At 50.2% G+C, this 16,741-nt stretch overlaps 1 long non-coding RNA gene across 2 annotated transcripts; it reads left to right on the top strand.

Annotated features, from left to right (window-relative positions):
* Nucleotides 1–5,616: 5,616 nt before the first annotated feature.
* Nucleotides 5,617–16,394, top strand: LOC123031074. Of its 2 annotated transcripts, none has more exons than XR_006416220.1 (5): nucleotides 5,617–5,942; nucleotides 6,030–6,101; nucleotides 8,727–8,823; nucleotides 10,574–10,643; nucleotides 16,136–16,394. It is a non-coding gene; the product is annotated as an uncharacterized LOC123031074 (long non-coding RNA). The 2 variants fall into 2 exon arrangements; XR_006416221.1 differs by having other exon boundaries at nucleotides 8,755–8,823.
* The last annotated feature ends 347 nt before the right edge of the window (nucleotides 16,395–16,741 follow it).

A 16,741-nucleotide genomic window follows, 5' to 3' on the forward strand; every position in this document is an offset into this window, starting at 1 on the left:
GTTGTAGTGTGGGTCCTCAGCAGATTCCCAACTGTGCCTACTTTAGGCACTGGCCCTGCCTACCTCACAGGGTTGTTGGGAGGATAAAATGGGACAGATTGATGTATACTGTCTTGTAGTCCTTCAAGGAAGAGCTGGTTGGAAATCGGATGAAAAAGGAGAAGCTTCTCTAGCAAGGAGAGGCCGCTGCGGGGCGACCTGAGGTGGGAGCCATGGAACACCGGAGAAGGGAGACATCTGGTCAGTTATTAACCTGCGATTGTGTCCTCTCAGCACCGAAATGTCTCTGCAGTATCATTTCAGTGGCAACGAATATCTCCTTTCCTGCCACATCCAAGATCGCACACGGTGCTGCCATCATGGATGAGATAGGCTCATCCCAGAATCCCTTGCCCTACTGAAAAGGATTCTGGGGCACAATTTTGCTCCACGAGCAGGGAGCAGGCAGAATGTAGGGATGGCCTCTTGGACCTGGGCCACGATCTCCTGGATGCAGGTTTCCAGGAACCTGGTGCATTCCGGATGCTCTGGACTACAATTCCCAGAATGACTGAGCACTGCCCTGCTGGGTGTGGAAAGCCAAACCCTCCAGACAGAATTAGTTTGAGGAAGTAAAGTTGGAGGGACTGGCTTTCACAAACCCCTCGATGGAGGGTGCACCCCCTTTTCCTGTCCGAGGGCCAAATTCTATTTCAGAGAAGCTCGTGGGGTCAGGAGGCACATTCCAGAGCAAAAGGACAGAATGGGGCCAAAGACAAGCAGCAGCTTGAAGTTCTCAGTCTTAGGGAAACCGTATTGACTTTTTGGAAAGAGAAAAAGCACCCAAGTCAGGAAACACCAAACCCTTGAGAGGCAGGAGAAAGGGACACGGTCGCAGGACCTTAAGGATGGATTTGGCTTCCCAGATGGGCTGCTTGTGGGAGCTCAGGTAGTCCAGATTCTGTTGGTTCAGCCCTTGGTCCTATAAGCCGGAGCACCGATACCTCACTCCTGCCTCCACCTCCCTCAAAACAGAAAGAAGAAGATGAAACCACAGTGGGATTATGGAGGGTGGAACATGATGCCGGTGAATCACTGCATTCATCTTGAGTCACGCGTATTGCTGAGAAAAGGGGAACCACACCAGCAAATAGAATCGAAAGGGGAATACCTCTTGGTGCGTGAAGGAGGAGAGAGGGATGAGGGGGATGCTGAATGTGGCATGACAGAGGAAGAAAATGCCAGGGCTAGAATTAAGGACAAATGCCTTGATCCGGATCAGGGCCACTGCATGGCTGCAGCGTTTTTTTCTGGCTACCAAAGTCTGAGCCCAGAAAGGCCTTTCATTAAACTGCCCCCCGTACAAGAACACCAATGTTCATGTGTGCCAAGTTTCTAGTCCTCAGGGTGGCAAAAACAGGCTGGAAATGTGATGCAGGAACAAAGTAGCAACAGGAAGCAAGGGAGTTTTATGATAAGAAGATAGACTTTGCATTCCTTTGGTAGCTCGTTAACCTGAACCCATGACGGGGGACAATGGAATTAATTGGCTGAAATGGGCAAATCTTGAAGAACTGAAGGAAATTATGTAAGTGGCAGAAATCAGGCGTTTTGTAGCAGAATTAATAAGAACAACCTATTACTGATTAGCAAATAGTCACATGATATCCTATAACAAAGACCCTGTGATGTAGGTCAGAGTTAGTATCCCTACATCAGAAGATGTGGGACAGGAGTCACCCCCTCCCCTTGCCAGCCCCCATTTTCTTAAAGCCGCGTGAGGTGAGAGGTAAGCTCAGGATTTCCTATACATAAAACACACCACCCAAATGCTCAGAATTGTGGGTTCTGTTGGGTAGAACTTATAAAATACCTTTTTAAGGATGTAAAAGATTCTGACAGCACATAACTGAACAGGTGAGCAAGTCCAATAGCCTAAATTTTGGTTGCAAAATGGACATTCTTCAGAGAAGAAATGTCCAAACATTTGGAATAGCTTGAGAGTATAAGAAAGGATCTATTCCCCTTCTGTGACTCATTCAATATCCAGAACAAAAGCTACACAGATGTGTTTTCAAAAGACTCAAGATCTTGCAGAATGACAGGAAGGACCACGGGAGAGAGAGAAAGCAAGGAAGGAAAGAAGGGGAGAAAAGGCAGACAGACCTGGCTGGCACTTGGCTGTGCTCGGGTGGGGAAGGAGTGAAAGAGAGAGACGGAAAGAGAAGAAAAAGATGAGTGCGTAAAAAGAAGACGGAGGAAGGGAAACATAGCAAAAGAAAGAGTGGAAAGAATAGAAAAGGGAGAGGGGAAAGAGGAGAAGAGAGGGAGAAAGCAAAAGAAGAAAGAGAAGGGGAAAACAGGAGGGGATACACAAAAGAAAGGAAGGAAAACAGGCAGGAAAGACAGAAGGAAAAGTGGGAAAGAAACTCGCATTTACCTTCTCCAGAAACCTCTTCCGAGTTACCATCTTCTTCCTTCTTCGACCAGAGGACAATCCCCTCGGACGTCAGCCGGCCTGCAGAAGAAACCCTCCACCACGGCCGCCTCCCTGTGGGTTGGGCACTCTGCGTCAGCCGCCCTTTCACCTGGGCCGACAGGTACGGACACACCCCTCCTGCCAAGAGCCAGCCTTGCCAGGCCGGGCCGGGCCCTCGTCCTGGTGCACAGAAGGATCCAGGAGATCCCGGGCTGCTGCTCACCCCACCTGCGCACTGCCCTGGTCCCACCTGCGCAGGGACGTCTGCAGGGCACACGAGGGAGGAATGGTAAGATGCCTCTGCGGGGAGTGTGAATGCGAACATGTCTGGTGTCTGTTGCCTGGGCGTCTAAAAAGAGGAATGTAGGAAGGAAGAGGGGGAGAGAGATGGTGGGAATTAGTCATTTCGGTCCCTTGGTCTGGATGCAGCAGGTTTTGAGGTAAGCAGAAATGGGGACACGGATCCACGGTTCCCTTTGCCAGGTTTCAGCAGTGCTCCCCCCTTTCCAGGTCAAGGGAGTCCACGACCTGAGACACGTGTAATCTGTGCTTTGGATCTGGGCCACTGTCCTGTCCAAGCCGTGTCGGTTTTCTGCAGAATCTCCTTTAAAAAGCAGAAAACCAAGTTGGTTTGCTCCCTGAACCCCAGTTATGGACTGGCATTTTGGGGAAGGGGGTCTAGCTTTTGTCCCCGTGGCCATGACACTTGCTGGGTGACGTGGGGGCAGTCGCAGACTCCAGCCTCGCCTACCTCGCAGAGTTGTTGTGATAGCCGGCATGGTTATAACAGGGAACTGGGGCTCAGGAGATATGCGTCCCAATCCTTGCTCAGCCACAGGGAGACTTTAAGTCTGTCTCTGAGTCTCCACCAAACCCACTTCGCTTGCCACCTTCAGCCTGTCCTGGACTACAGGCCCCATAATCCCCAGCCAGCATGGCCCATTTGCAGTTCTGACACATCTGGAGAGCTCAAGTTGGGAAAAGCTGTCTGAGGGCATTTCACCTTATTTTCCCATAACACACACATGCTGCTTTTCTAGCATTTATCAAACGACTTTGTAAAAATAATAAATATACATAAAGGAAGCCAATAACCGATATTATAGCACTTCTTTCCGAACTAAAATGTGTTTTGCTTTAGGCACGTCCCTTTAGGACAGATTTCGATTGACAACTGCCGTAAGAACCATCATCCACTGATATGATACTCTGCACAAATGCCAGGCAAGCATCTCCCACCCACTCCAAAACGCAACCAAACAAGAGTTCAAAACGCTTTCTCCAGCACTTCCTTCAGTGACCCCGGGGGTTCCCAGATTCTTGACAGCCTGGCTCACCCATGTCAGAGTAAATTCCCTCTAACCTAGTAAAACTTACTTCCAAATGCATGGACATAGGACCAGATATTTCCTGCTATTTCAGGGTCCGAGCCCTTGAGCAGTTATTCATAAATGATTCCCCACCCATTCACAAGCGGGCCGTTTCAGGAGGCTTGGGGGCAACCCAAATTGTACAGAAATTTGTACAAGAAAGGGGGGTAGCAACCTGGTGGAAGGACCTCTGACGAAGAGGCCAAGAATGCTTGCTGGGGGGGGGGCAGCAAAGGGGAGAGCAGCTGAACCCCCCCTCCCCAAATTGTGCCTCATCTGCACAACATGCCGTGAAATGCTGTTCCACTTGTCTCTTCCCAGCATAGTGATCCCATTTTTCCTTGTTTCGGAAACTGAATGTGAGCCGGATGCATTGCATGCAGGGGTTTTTTTAGGATTCTGGAGGTGTGCCCCTACAGCCGCTCTTTCCTACCTTGCCCCCCCCCCCCAGAGATGTTTGGATTCCTCCATCAAAGGTCAATATTACAAACGCGCCACGCTACGCTGGACCAGACGGAGGTCCCTCTGGGCCACCGCGTCTCTACAGCGGCCAACGAGCACCCACGAGGCCTCACAAGCAGGGCGGGGGTGCCACAGCACCCTCCGGCCCATGCTCCCCAGCACCCATGCACATGGGCACACTGCCTCAGGTGCTAGGAGTAGCACACAGCCATCAGGACTAGCACCACTGGGAGACCAAAACCTCTGGAGGGCGGGCGGTGCTCGCATGTAACTGGGGATGAGCAAAGGAGGGAGTGAGCGAGACCACCCTCCTCCTCCTCCTCCTCCACCCCACAGACCCCACACACCCACAGTTCCTGATCAGGGTCCTTTCCGCTGCATCCCTTTTGGGGCAGCCCCACAAGACTGCAGTATTGCAAGAGGGCCTGGCCTTAGGGCCTAGCAATCTGCAGCCGGGCGTCTCAGCGCATGGGCCTGATGGGCCCCACACTAATCCGTGCATGTTAACCCCTCGATGCACCTTGTATCATATAAGATACATACGATCAAAGGCGTGTAGTTATTTCACTAATTGCTAATTTAAGTTCCTCTCTGCTTTGCACCGTTCCTGATACACACCGGCACCGAACAAGTTCAGGACTTGTCACAACAGCTCGCCGTCGCAGGGGCCGCAGGACACGGCTTTGCCCGGGGCCCACCATGCTGTTACGACGGCCCCGATCCGCGGCGGGAACGCACGGCAACGCCATCGGCTCGGAGGACCCCCCCCCCCCGGGCCATGCGCCCGCGGCTCGTTCACACCGCTCGGAACTGCACCGCACCGCCTCTGCCTCGCTCCATCCCAAGCAAGAACTCGCTGGCCCCGCCCTTTCCCCGCAGGCTCCCCGCTCCGCACTCACACGACCCGCATCCGCACACGCGGGTCAAGCGCCACCCGCACGGAGCGCCGGGTCCAGAGGGCACTCCTGCCCGGCGGCATCCACACGTGCACGCCCCCTCGCCCCCCGACCGTTCCGCGAGCGCGCAGACACGTGCACGGCGCCAGGGCTTACCTGCAGCGAGGCGCGGAGGGCCGCGGCTTCCCCCGCCCCGGGACGCGCCCTGCGCCGAGCACCGCGCGGCGGCGGCGGCGGCGGCGGCTGAACAAGCCCGGGCAAGCCCGAGGACTTCCCCCTGCGCCGCGGCGGCGGCGGGCTGGCCGCCCCCGGCCGGTGCTCGCCCGGCCCCCGCCGCGCTGCGTGGGAGGAGGCGCGCTTCGGGTTACACAGCATCCTTCGTCCGCGGGGCCGCGCAGAGGAAGCCGCGGCGCTGGCAGGGGCGCCTGCGGAGAGGCAGCGGGGCGGCCGCGAGGGAGGGGCGCGGGCGGCGGTCTGCCTTGCAGGGCTGTTGTGCGGAGCCGAGCAACGGCTGGGGAAAGGACGGTGGGCGGAAAGGTGACTCCGGGGGACGGTGGAGGACAGGACAGGGAGGCCTGGGGGGATGCTGTCCAGGGGGTCGCCATGCGTCGGACGGGACTCCGCGACTGACAACAACAACAACAACAACAACGAGGCAGGGACAGTGACACGCCCCGCCGACGTGAAACACACCCGGGAAGCCACGTGCTGAGACCCAGTGATTCACCACGACTATCTTCATTTCTGCTGCGCCCGGTAACCAAAGCTCATTATACCCCCTCAAACACCATAGAGATTATGTCTGTGTTTATTACATTTATATTCCTCCTTTTTTCTTCACAGGAACGCAAAACAGCTTACCTGATTCTCCTCCTCTTCCTCTCCATGTTCTTCTCACAACAACAACCCTGTGAGGTAGGTTGGGCTGAAAGTCTCTGATTGGCCCAAAGTCACCCAGCTGGCTCCATGGCTGAGTGGGGACTCCAACCCAGATCACCGGAAAATTATTATTGTTGTTGTTGTTATTATTATTATTGCTCTGACTACTTCTAGCAGTAGTAGAAATAATACTCTTTAATGCTAAAAAAAGATGCTTGTCTGTCTGTTTACCCATCAGCACCATAGCTTCAAAACTGGACACCTGAAACTTCGCTTGCCTGGTAAGGGGATCCTAGGAGTGCATACCTTGGGGTTATTTGGCTTTTTAAAAGACAGGATTTAATTTTAATCCATTTAAACTTGTTATTGAAAGCTGCAGTGACATCTTGAGCCACTAGAGGCAGACTTCCCAAACCTGCGCATAGCTTTGCAGTCCATACAGTTTGCAGCTGGGGAAAATGAATAGGTTCAGGGACTTTTATAGGCCGGTCCCCCTTCCTGTTGTCGGGTGAACCCCCTCGCGGGGGCTATGGGGGTGCACCAAGCTGGGGGTTACGCCTGGGATGCCAACAGGCTTGGCTCCACTCCGATGGGGCAGCCACGATGCGTTGCACCACTGTGCAATGTCTCAGACTGTGGGCTTTTCCAAGCTGCTTTCATTCACTAGCAGTTTATAAAAAAAACCGAACGCATGCTAATATTGGTAATTAACTTCCAACAGGCTGTATGTTTTGAGCATTATTAATTCCCTGTGTGGAAGCATGTTCTGCATAGGAAATTCATGAGGAACAACTCCATTAGGATATACTCAAAATTTATCCGCTCCGTGCCTTCTAGAGAATTTGCATCCTTTGAGCCAAATTTTCATGGGCTTCTTAAACACATCACTGGTGTTCCACCGGGCCTTGGGCAACCGTTGAGAGAACCTCGAGTCTCCTGAACTTCTTTGGGGCAATGGAGATGCACACGGAAAGCTCTTGGGTATGCACTCCCTTCCAACGGAGCCGCTCAGCCCGCGAGTGGGCTTGCCCTGCTGAAATTGTAGCTAATCATATATTTATTAAAGACTGTGATCATTTTAAAATACAATTTGTGAGCAGCAAGGAATATTTCAACCGCACTGTGATCAGGTCAGCCCACGGTGCTGGCTGCAGCTGGTTCAGGAGAGATTGAAGAAATGCAGAAACTGACGAGTGGAATTCTTGGTCAGAGAACGTGGCTGTAATCACCAGGTTCGAGGACTTTGGAAAAGACCTGGATGGATTCAGGGAGGGCAGGTCTGGGACAGTAAATACAGTTTCCACTTCGCCACTCAGAACAACGACTGAGGAGCAAACATTGGGACAGCCACCATTTCTGCGGCCTGCTCGTGAGTTTTGAGCTTTCCTCTGCCGGAAACAGGATGGTTGGGTAGAATGAAAGCTTATTTTGGCCCATTCTGGCTCATCCAGCAGCCCTTCTGCACTGAGTCATGGCTTCAGGGATTATTTGGGGGGTCTTCCTCATGGAAAAGGAGCACAAGAGGGCCACTTTGCAGTCATTCGACTTGGAGCCATGAGTAAGTTGGAAAAGCCCGATTGGTGGACGAGCGTGGCATACTGCAGCGATGACATCACAAACCACAACTCCCGGTCAGGCCACGATCAGCCCACGCAAGCGATCTGCCTTTTCCCAGCCAGCTTGAACTTTTCCTAATTTCTGCTCCTGCCAGAAATGCAAATTTCAATCTTTGCAGTCTCGCTGGGCAGAAAACAACCCCCACTTCCAAATGCACAGGGGTAACAAGGGTCAGGAAAGGCCTGCCTCCCCGCATCCCCCTTTCGGTTTCCACTGATGCTCTGATGCGAAAAGGACTTGTTAGTTTACAGCTGTAATTCCAGATTTGCTAACATTAGGACAGTCGCTTAAGTATGATTAGCATCCTCAAGGTTATCCAATTCTTTGCATTTATTTGCAAATAATTCTTTGCAATTATTTGCAGGCAGATTGCAGTGTGGAGTCCCAGTGGAATCCACAGCATGTGCGTTTATAAGGTCCACTCAAAATACTCAAAATCAGGTCCACTGAGTTCTATGGGACTCATTTCCTGGAAGCAATGCTGCAAAATGCAGCCATAAATGCGCTTCGTTGTAAAATGAACTTTGGTCAAGATCAATACCCTTGGAGTCCCCATGGCTACACCAGCGCCAGTTTTCACAATTTCAGTCCTGTCTCTTACGATTTTTCAGCAGCTTGTCTGAAAACTGAAGCCGCAAGGTTTCTTTTCTGAAGCACACCAATGAACCTGAAAGTCTGTTCAAGCTCCTAGTCCTCTTGGGCACGAGAGCCTCCAAGCCAAGCAGCTGTGCAGCGTGTCCTAGAAAGACCCTCTAGGAGAGGCTGGCCTGCGAAAATGTTACCCTTTGGGCTGCAAGCAAACTTTAATCTAAAATGTGGAGGTCTGTAGAATTAAGATGGGTGCTATTCCAAGGATCTCCAGATTCTACCGTCTGGTTCTGAATAAATAACTAAAATACTTTACCCCCCTTTTTTCCTGGAAGACTTAACAAGAAAACAAAAAGCCATGACACCCAAGGAGCTTTCTGTAAGCCATAAATTTTAAAAGCTAATGGAGTTCCGAGTGTCCTCGTAACTTATCCTGACGCTAATTTTTCCCTGCAGTAATCAAACTCTGCTCTTCTGGGTTTAGACCAGAAGGCACAAGACGAGCCGTGGCTTGCCAAGAGAAAGATGCTCAGAATGGAAATGCAGAATCCAGGTAAGCAAATTTGATGCTCAACATTTATGCAGTATAAGATCCCTTCCGATTCAAAACCCAACCATTTGGAAAACTGACATTCGACTTATGAATACGTAGCAACACTATTCATTTTTCCCCCCAGCTGTAATGTTGCAGTCTTCATTTTCTTACAGTGCACATTACTCAGGAGTAAGTCCCACTGAGTTTGGTGCAACTTACTCCCTGAGTAAATTTGCACAAATAATTCCCACCCAGCCTGAGTTCCAGAATTAGCTTGACTGTCCAGAATGATCACATTCTCAAAATGACTATTTCTTCATTGTCTATTAGCTTCTAGATCTGCTAACTTGCCATGGGTCATCAGATAATACGATACATTCATAACACAGGATGGAAAGAAGAAAATTAAAAATAGAAATAAACCCTTCCTAATTCTATCAAAAGCCATTCTAACAGATCCAAATGCCATTTTTTTTTGTTTAACTTGAGTGAAGAGCGTCAACTTAAATTCCTGCCGAAGTCAGATCCAAAATCCGACTACTGATCTTACGTCTGGCTTTTGGAGACGACTTGAAAGCAAGACGAACGAATCCATGGCTGAGGAGCATTGCAGAATTTTAGTTAGTGCTCTTTCTTTCTAAAAAGCGGAGTCCGAGGGAGGCAGGCCACCTTTGCTGCTGCCTGTCTCGGTTTTTATTTTTCTACCTGGAGAAAGGTAGAGGGGAGGCTTACCTGCTCTCGGGTCCACGGAGCACAGGCTTTGGCTGGGCACGGCAGCGAGGACGAGAATGACTCCCAGGCAGAGCCGGCTCTGAAAAGTTGACTGCAGTGTCTCCTCTTCCTTTTACAATGACATTGTTCAGGATCTCTGGCAGAGGAAACTGCTCGGCTCAGCAGACTTCCCCCAACCGTGCCGCAACACGGGGCTGCGGAGTTCTGCATATCAGCATGTGCCGGGGACTCTTAAAGGGGAAGGCAGGCACGGAAGGAGCAGGAGACGTGAGCCGGGGTAGTGGTGGATGGGAAATAAATACACCCAAGGAGCGCTACTGGCAGCTTCCCGCCTCAAGGGCGCATGGGAGCATCGCCAAGGTCATCGGAAAACCGCCACCCTTTCTTCCTCGCCCTAATGATGGAGAGAAGCTTCTCCAGGCACAGATGAGCCTGGATTCCGGCACGAATGGGAATGGGATAAATCTATGCGCTAGACTGGGTACTGGCGGAGGCTGTGCACGTGATGCGCCCTCCGTGGATGGCAGATGTGGCCGGCTGATCGCGCCCTTTCCCGGACCGTTCGACCAGTTATTGATTCGTTTGCTGTGCTGACAGCCTGGCTTTCCCCCCCTTCTCGCAAGGAGCCCAAGGGGTTCATCAAGAGGAGAACATCTTACGGGGTTCTCCTATCCATTTCATCCCCACATCAGCCCTGTGAAGTAGGCGAGGCTGAGTCAGTGACTGGCCCAAAGTCTCCCGGAGATTTTGTGGCTGAGTGAGGACTAGAAACTTGATCTCCAGAGTCTAACTCTCGAAGGATTCAACTACACAGGCTCCCCAGACACAACGTTGGTGTTACTGCACATCCCATGAATAGTAATTCAACAACATATTACACAATGCCAATAATAGGAGAACTCCTATTAGGGTATCTTCCTTCAGTCCTCTTTCTCAGCACAACAGCCCTGCAAGGCAGGCCAGGATGAATGGCCGTCTTCTTGTTTTTATCCTAGTGGCTGGAAAATGACACTGCTCTCTAAATCTGCCCCAACAGAGACCTGTTCGAAGCTGGGATTGGAACAGCCAGGACTGGAGGCAGTTCTCTGTAGACCAGGCTAGCTAAGGTCAGTATATTCTGGCCATTTTAAAAGACTCTTATTTTGTTTATTCATTAGATCTATATCCCACCTTTTTCCCTTCCAAGCAACTCAAGCCAGCTTACAGAATTCTCCTCCTCTCGGTTTTATCCTCACAACAACAACCCTGTGAGGTAGGTCAGGCTGAGAGACTGCAGGGACTGGAACCCGGGTCATCTGAGTCCCAGTTCCATGCCCTTCATCACTACACCACACTGTCTGTCTTGTCTAACGGGTTAAACTTTCGCAGTTAATGGAAAACTGGTGCACTGGGCAACAAGCACAGATTCTGTTTGTGCCTTGTCTGGCAAGTGGTCAGAGGGCTTCTGGAAGCCGTCTAGGTGGCTGGTGGGCATACACCTGTGATTTAAGGTGGAATCCTATGCAAGTTTAGACTAAAAAAGGCCTACCACTTCCAGCATGCTCCAGCCAGCCATAGGATTGGGACCTGAAACTAAAACTGCCTGTGTACATGCGGTTCCTGCCCATGTCTTAAAATCCTCAGAGGATGCCCTTCCCAGAATACCATCGCTGGGAGACAGGCACTGCGCATCTCCCAAGGAGAAGGACTTCTCCGAAGTGGCACCTCCGCCTTTGCAATGCCATCCCAAAGGAGATGGAAAGGACACAAACTTTAGCACAAGCAGTTGTGCCTTTTAAACGTTCAAAATCAATGATTTTAAAAACAAAGTGATTGCAGGGTTTTCCTTCGGTGGAAGAATTGTCACCATTCCTGTTGCCTTTCAATTTGTAATTGTATTTTTTAAATTGGACTCAGCTTTTGGTTTGTTTTCCCTGTTGTGTACACTACAGCGGGATCCCCTGGGGCTGAAGGACTGTCACGAAATTGCAGTTTGTCAAAGCGCAGGCACAGATGCACGGCATTACTTTGATAAAATGTTTGGAAAAGGCTAATATTGATTTAGGGCAAAAATAGTCCAGGTGAAATAGATCAAGATATGCCTGTATATCATAACTACAAAATAAGCAAGCAAGAAAGAATGTAGAGTTTTAAGACATGCACACAGACAATTGGCAGGAACGTATAGCTGCAGTCATGAGACCAGTAGAATTCGGTCAGAGACATAGAACTATATTCTGGGAAAGCAAAGACTGCAGGAGAGCGAGCACACCAGACAGACAGACAGACAGACAGACATGATCGGAGATGCTAAAAATAACACAGATGTAAAGGCTAAATGAATGAAGGGAATTTATCCCGAGTCTCAGAAGATGGTAGAAAAAACAGGAAGAGTGTGGAATTAAGGAAGGAAAAGTTTAGCCTGGACAAAAAAGAAAGGACTGGTCCTACAGAATGTGGGGGACTACACCTCCCATGATCCCTGGCTTCTGTCCATGCTAGCTGGGTCTAAGGAGAGGTGGCATCCTGGCAGAGGAGGAGGGATTGAGAGAGAGCACTTTGACTGCAAGGTGGGATAGAAATGCAATAGAGAAATAAAGGAAGACGTCCTTGGAACTAAAGCTCTTGGAAAATATTAAATTTTAAATATTAGCGAGGCGTACATAAAGGTAACTCACACCCAGACCTAAGGACTAGGGAAAGTGAACTCCAAATCCTCGTTTTGGGCCCTTCACTTTGCAGTGGGCTGGCACCCCAGTTTTAAAAAGTAATTAATCCAAAGATATTTAGAGGTCAAAGAAAATAAACAGAGCCCAACAAATCAGGAAGTTCCACCTGGAAGACCACATCTCTATGGGCAGCCTTCCCCCAGCTGGTGGCCCTCCCAGAGGTCCGACTGCAAATTCCACCATCCCCAGCAATATATCTGGAGGGCATCAGCTCGGGGAAGGCAGCTTCACTGAACTCCAGAGGGAATAACCTTCTTGTGCCGAATTGTTCCTTAAGTGTGGGGCCGTGGATGTTAAGGCACAGCCCTTAGCACAAGCAGTCCTGGACACAAACTGTTGGCAGTTCTTACTGTTCAACGTGCTAAGCCAACTCTTGAGGTTAACACTTCTGCATTGGTCAAAATCCATCTTTTCTGTGGCGTTTTCAAGGTGAGCCCTTTGCCCAGAACTGTGCCTTGAGCTTCTGACAAGCATGAGGCACAGGCCTCCCAAAAAGTGAGAAAACAACTTTTTAACTATTTTCAGGAAGGTAGGAGCTGATCGCACGATAGGTCTTGCCAGCTCAAGTAAGACGTCAGTGGGCTTTAGTTCCACGCTGAGACAACATCTTCCAATTGCAATAGCTCCGTCCGGGAAACTCACCTGGAGCTATTCAAGGTCCTACTCCCTTCCTTCCCTCTCCTGTCTTTGTACTTTGATCTTGCAACCAGCTTCTCCTGCAAGCTCTGAGGAGCCAGACAAGTGGAGAGGGCGAGGAACTACGGGCCAAGAGCCGCAGCGGACCCTGGCCTGGCTTCATGCAGAATCATGCTCACTTTGACTCCGCCCCTGCCTACCTTGCCATGGCCACACCCACTCTTGCAATACAGAGCCTCCCCCGAGATTTTGACCAAAGAAAGGTGAAAGATGCACCTCTTTCAGCCCCAGACTTTGTGATGCTGCATTCCAGTGATGGGCGGGGCCAGATGCAAAAGGGGCGTGGCCAAAGGTGCCAACATAATTCAGCGTAAAACTCTTACCGCCAGTAGCGAAGTCTTGAGAATGGGGTGGGGGAGGAATTGCACAAAAGCCATTAAACCACCACATTGTTGCGGGCAAGGGACCCCCTAAGGGGGGGGTGGGATTTTACCCCCAGACCTGAGATTTTACACCCTACCTTAGTCCTCTTTGAAGCCCCTGCAAACGAGACGGCACTCCGTACCTAGAAAGCCCAGGGAAGTGGGCCTGAAGCCAGATAAGCGCACCTAATGCCAAGTTTAATGTCTTTCTAGCATCGAGGCAAAGAGTTCTCTTATTATTTGCGTGGATTCTTGGTCTGTAGCTTGGCGGGGTTTCACCGATTGATTGTGGTGTTTCCCCCCCCCACCTGTATTACTTTGACGGTAGCATTTATTGCTCACTTTTCTTTTAATAATTCTTTTCCTTGGATACTGCCCACACAACAAATGCAAAAGGGAGCACACAAACTGACCCACAAAATGCATACCAACACAATCCCCCACATGTGATAAAATAATAAGCCAGAAAGAAATAAAAATACCGCATGGTGTGAAGTACTGAAATGAGCTAAACTTGAAAGCAAAACCTGGGTACGTGCAAGCAAAGGTATAACAAAGTTAACAAGACCCAAATATTACATACATGGACCTCCCTCAATGGCGTCTTGTCTTCGGGTTCTGAAGCCAGAAGGAGGATTGAAATTCAGATGGGTCAGTGGTCCGCCCACATCAAGGGGAGAGCTCAGAGCTCTTTTCGGGACCTTCTCTGCTCAGCACAGAGCCTTCCCAGTGACGTCTTGCTTTGGGGGTGACTCTGCTGCAGTATATCTTAACCTAGAGTCAGGCAGGGACATGGGCCTGTGGAAAAGAGCCACTTTAAGGTTGGCAGTTCGCAACCAGCAAGTGAAGAGTTACTGGATGAGCAACTTAACGTCTCTGTTGTCCGCAGCGCTTTGCTGAGACAACAGCTCTGCTTGCAGGAGAGCCAGCCTGCAAGCATGGACCACAGTGTGCTGTCCAAGGTACTGACAAGGTCCAGTGGAGATTCCCAAGGGAGGGAATTTCTCCCTGCCTTACGTGCTGGAACTCTCTCTTTCCTTGTGTGGCAATTAAGCCTGGAGAATATATTTTGTCTTGCTTCAGGTTGATCTGGGACAGAGTGCAAATTAACTGCAGGATGCATTCCAACTGAAATTATTTGGACAAGAAGTAAGTCTGGCTTCTGGTATCTCTCTCTTCCTCTCTCTAAGGAAGCAGCGGGTGAGAGATTTGGGGCAGACCAAAGGAAAGACTTTTTCTGCATGCTGCAGAGTGAAACTGGAATTTGCTAGCATTGGAGGTTGGGATGGCCACCAGTTTGGAAGGCTTTAAAAAGGGGCCAGTCCAATTCACGAAGGGGAAGGCCCTCCGGCTGCAAGCAGAGCCTCTCGTGCATGAATTCCGTTTCTGGACTTCCTGTGGGAGCCTTTTCCAGGCGCCTGTAGAAGTTGCTATTTGAGTTAGACATTCGGCCCCTGGCCCAGTCCGGCTCAGCTCTTATTAGTCATTGCTAATGAGGGAATTTGCTCCCCCAGGACAGATCAAAGGGACGCATTTTTCAAACAGTGCATAGTTCAGCTATGGAATCTCAACCACAAGATGATGGTTGCCAGTTTGGAGGCTTTCAAAAGGGGAATGGACAATTCCTGGAGGAGAAGACTCTCTGGGGGACACCCAATGAGCTTTGTGGCTGAGTGGGGCCCAGAACCCAGATGTCCTGAGTGCTGCCTCAGTGCTCTAACCACTACACACTGGCTCTGCTCTGAAATACCCCCCCCCCCCCAAAATGGTTGTTTGCCCCTTATAACAGCAAAAAACACAGCTACAAGAACTGCCTTTGCAAACAAGCATTTATCAGGGGATCCAATCGTGGATTTACTGTAGAGTGAGCAATTCGTTTCTTATGCCCATTTTACAAATGGGGAAGTGAGGCAGAGAAAGAGACAGTCTCACTGGAGCGTGACAAAGAGAAAGAAGCGTGAAGCTGGTAGTGACCATCCTTAATCAAAACATAGGTTTTTTTCCTAGCAGGCAGGAGCTGCAACAATATATTGCACCGGACTTTCCTTCTAAAAAGGAGCTCTTGTTCTGTTTTCCAGCAAGTGGATCCCTGCAAACAGGCCGTTCTGCATATCCGAGGCCTGTGTTCCATTTTGCTTTTCCAGCACTCACTTCGCATTGACTCATGACTGACTATGTCCGTCCTCATTTTGTTGACGTTCTTGCTGCCCCCACAAGGGCTCTTAAAAATTATGTATTTATTTGGGCACTTGTGCAGAGTTTGGCCTTCCCCTGACCATGCCACTGAGGTTCCCAGTCGGCCCCACTTGGGCACACGCCCGGTGGCCCTCAGCCCCTGAGCCGAGTATTCGAAGAAGCATTAGAACGGCGTCTTGCAGAGCTTTGCCAGGCTGCCGTTTCGAACGTTGTTCCAACCACCTCAGAGGAAGCAGGGGTGGGGGGAACATCTGGAAATTGCCATCGATGGAGAGATGCCGAGTTTACGGTGTTGTGTTGGACCGAGGCTTGGACATGGGAGGGCTTCTGAAACACCCTCTTAGTCACCGGAATAGCGTGGTGGCCTTGATCGGTGTTTAAGAGTGTGCTCATTGGTTACTCAGAGGTTACTAGGGTCATGGCCAAGGGAGGAAGGAAGGGAACTGTGGTCAGGAAGGGATGGCCGCCGGTCGATGATCCATCTATGACTCGCTTTGTTTTTCATGCTGTTGAAAGCTTGCCCTACCAGAAGGTGGACTCGATTTCCATTTATCTCCAAAAAACAAGTTCACCCGATTGCTGCTACTCGGTACTACTAGTATCATCTTCGTCACCATTCAATTTTTTTGTTTCCAGTGTCCTGAGAAAGCCGCCCAGCAACTGAAGTTCGCAGGCAGGGTTCAAAACAGTTAAGAACTGAATGTACATGCTTTTAAAAGACGATGCAGAAGGAAACCAGGATAAATCTAGCAGCAAAGAATAAAACCATCCTAGGGCCATCGAACCCAGAATTAAAGCAGCTGCAGAATGGCGCACAAACCGCACGTTTAAAATGTTTCCAACATACCCAGGTGATAATAAAAATGTTTTAATAAATAAATAAATAATAGCAGCATTCACTTGTGATTTCTGTGAAGGCTGAGCTTTCAGGCATCCCCGGGGAAGGGGAAGGTTCTCCCTGTGATTGCAAAACTCTGCACCAATGCAGTGGGAATCTCTCAAAAGTCCACCCTCCACCTTCTACCCCGTAACGGTTGCCCTTTTCTCTCTGCAAGGAGTGAGCTGGCAACCCACAAGACCTTCAGCTGCAAAACTGTTAAGCAAGGGTCTCCTTCGTGGATCAAGGGCAGCCGATAAGACTTACCCCATGGAAGCATCCAGCCGACACTCTAATCCAGGGTGGAGCATAGCCCCTCTTTGAAGCATCAGTTGTCGCGCTGTCTGAACCCAGCCACGCAAGCC

Source organism: Varanus komodoensis, unplaced genomic scaffold (genome assembly GCF_004798865.1).
Source record: "Varanus komodoensis strain SLA01 unplaced genomic scaffold, ASM479886v1 scaffold48, whole genome shotgun sequence".
Taxonomy (NCBI): domain Eukaryota; kingdom Metazoa; phylum Chordata; class Lepidosauria; order Squamata; family Varanidae; genus Varanus; species Varanus komodoensis.